Consider the following 3431-nt stretch of genomic DNA (forward strand, 5'->3'; position numbering starts at 1 on the left):
GATGGGGCAAGGGGCTGAGGGGCGGGGCGGGCGCGTCCTGGTGCCGCCGCCCCTGGGGCTGGGGGGGGCTGGGTAAGGAGCACAAGCTCTGAGTAAACTGCACTGTGGTGTATATATACACTATAAACTGTACTATAACAAGTTAAAGCTTTGAGTAAACTATACACTATAGTATATATATACACTATAAACTGTGAACTGTAAGAAGTGTAAGCTTTGAGTAAACTATACACGATAGGATATATATACACTATACTATCAACTGTATAAGTAGAAGCTTTGAGTAGAGAATTAATTAGCAAAAGGTTGCCGTTAAAAACAGCAGTCATGAAAACGTTGGTCATGAATAAACGTTACTCATGAGAGCTGGCAGAACTGAGTGGTTCTGTGCAGATGGGGTTTCAGATGGATCCTTACCCTGTGCACAGTGCTCGGGGTTGGTGGAGCCGAAACGCCCCGTTCATTTTCCTCTGCTGGCAGGGCTGTGATTCACCAAGCTCTCCTCACTTCCAGTCTGCATAAATGAACTCGGAGTCAGTGGAGAAAACATGTCACTGTTAAACAAAATACCCCTATTACTCCTCTACAGCAATTACACCGTTATTGCATCTATTTGTCCTCATTAACCAGTAATGAATCATAGGTTATATCGTCTGTCCTCGGCTCAAATATCTGAATGTTAGGGATCTATAGCATTCCTGTGTGGCTTCTACCCACACCCTACTTTATTGTCTTAATTTGTTTTTAAGTCAACCGTGCTTCAGTTCTAAAGGCATTACTCCTTATTCACCTCTGTGTATCTCCAGCACTTGGAAGCGATGAGCCGCAGAGAGGGGGATAAGACCAGTGCTGCGAAGGTGGGGAAAAAACAACCTGGATATCTTCACGGTGATGGTTGTTCTTTAAAGCAGTTTTGAAATAGTTGGTATTGTCCCACTTGGTAGTGGAATCATAGGATGTTGGGATATTTTACATTGTACGATAATAAAATGTATACAATAATTCCACGGGATAAACAGAATCTTTGAGGTTTAACAAGAGCAAGTGTAGAGTCCTGCACCTGGGAAGGAACAACCGCATGTATCAGTACAGGCTGGGGGATGACCTGCTGGAGAGAAGCTCTGAGAAGAAGGACCTGGGGGTCCTGGTGGACGACAGGTTGACCATGAGCCAGCAGTGTGCCCTGGTGGCCAAGAGGGCCAATGGGATCCTGGCATGCATTAAAAGGAGCGTGGCCAGCAGGTCAAGGGAGGTGATCCTCCCCCTCTACTCTGCCCTGCCAGGCCTCACCTGGAGTACTGTGTCCAGTTCTGGGCTGCCCAGTACAAAAAAGACAGGGATCTCCTGGAAAGAATCCAGCGGAGGGCCACAAAGATGATACAGGGCCTGGACCATCTCTCCTATGAGGAAAGGCTGAGAGACCTGGGTCTGTTCAGCTTTGAGAAGAGAAGACTAAGAGGGGATCTTATCAATGCTTATAAATACCTGAAATGTGGGAGACAGAGGGATTTGGCCAACCTCTTTTCAGTGGTTTGTGGGGACAGGACAAGGGGCAATGGCCACAAAATGGATCACAGGAAGTTTCGCACCAACATGCGAAGGAACTTCATTGTTAGGGTGACGGAGCACTGGAGCAGGCTGCCAAGGGAGGTTGTGGAGTCTCCTTCTCTGGAGATATTCAAGGCCCATCTGGATGCCTAACTGGGCAACATGCTCTAGGGAGCCTGCTTCGGCAGGAGGGTTGGACCCAATGATCTCTTGAGGTCCCTTCCAACCCCTACAATTCTGTGATTCCATGATCTTGATTTTCAACTCTGTACCTGAGCCATGTTCTAGCTCTAAGATGCAAGTCACCAGGGAGCAAGGCATCAGGTATGAAGCATGGTCCTCATTTTGCTCCAGTGCTGCAGAACAACTTTTTGAGTTGCCAGACACTTGCAGTTCTCCCATTTGGAAAACCCCCAGTAAAGGCTCCTCTGCTGACACCCTCTGGACCTCCATGAAGAGAACACGACTGCCAAGAAGCAGAGAGTTTTGTCTATGAAATTTTGATTTTTTAATGGCTTCTGAAATGTCCTATTGAGTTCTGGAATTCTGTCTAGGAGCTAAACCAGCCCTGACAGTTCACTGACTTTTAGAGCTTTGCCTTCCACACAGCTGTACTGAGAACAGCTCAGTCAGACTGTAGAACCTGATTCATCATCTTGCCATGATTTCTTACGTAGCATATTCTGTTTTCCAATATGTGACGGTGAGATTTTTGCTGTAATTCACTTCAACATATACTTTTTTTTTCTTTGCACAGTAAGTAGAATCCTAAATCATGCTGGCATGGGAGACAAATGAGAATAATTCTAATTATCTCTGGTGTTTCAAAGTGGAAAATTAAATTTCACTGGTAAATATTTCACTTCAGTGCTTGCCTCTGGACCCTTTCACCCCCTCTATTTTAAAGATTAACCCATGCTTCATATTTTTATTTCTCTCATTTGATGATATACTCAGTATCTTTAACACAATGAGAATCTTTGGCAAACATAAATGGAAGCCTTTGCTGGCTTAATTAGTTCAGCATATTAGCCTGTAATTCCAACAATTAATTCTAGTTCCATCATTATTCTTTTATAAAATCTTTCTTCTTGGATTTGACTGAAAATGGATTTGGAAACAAATGATTATCCCTTTTACATTGTGTCTCAATTTAATAACAACTTAAATTCACTGCCTCTTTCATTCAAGGATCTGAAAATATTTTCCAGATGTCAATGCAAAAATACTACAAAATACACACTGATGAGGGGATTACTGTTATCTTCTTATAAAGAAACTGAGGCATAGTGAGGCTAATTACTAGGATTATTTTGTTGGACTGATGTCTTCCAAAAACTGGATAAATACTTACGCCAAACAAAAAAATGTGAATGAGTTGGAGCTGTACTGGAATTTAAAAATCGGTCACATGCAATTGAATAAATCTGTGTGAAATTACTAATTTCCACACCATAAAATTAATTTAACCAGAAATAATTCCAAGTTGCTAAATATTTGTAGATGTGAGATAAATCCCATTAATGCCTCAAATATACAGACAGTAATATAACTCAAAACTATATCAAAACAGTATTTGAAAAATGAGATGGTCTTAAAAAGGGTCTTAAAAAACAAACAAACAAAAAACAATTTTCAGAACTGTCATTGTTAAGCTCACTGTTCAGTTTCAATTTGAGGCCCAACACAGTCTTGGTGATGCAGTTAATAACTGCAGAAGCTATTTTTGTTCTTGCTTTTTTCATTCACTTCACGGAACAGAAAATACCAAAGGAATAGGTAAAAAAAAAAAAAAAAAAAAAAAAAAGAAAAAAAAAAGAAAAAAAAAAAACCTGCTCCTTTTACTTTTCTTTATTTCTTTGCAGGATCCTTCATGTACATCG

Source organism: Anas platyrhynchos, chromosome 1, assembly GCF_047663525.1.
Source record: "Anas platyrhynchos isolate ZD024472 breed Pekin duck chromosome 1, IASCAAS_PekinDuck_T2T, whole genome shotgun sequence".
Lineage (NCBI taxonomy): Eukaryota > Metazoa > Chordata > Aves > Anseriformes > Anatidae > Anas > Anas platyrhynchos.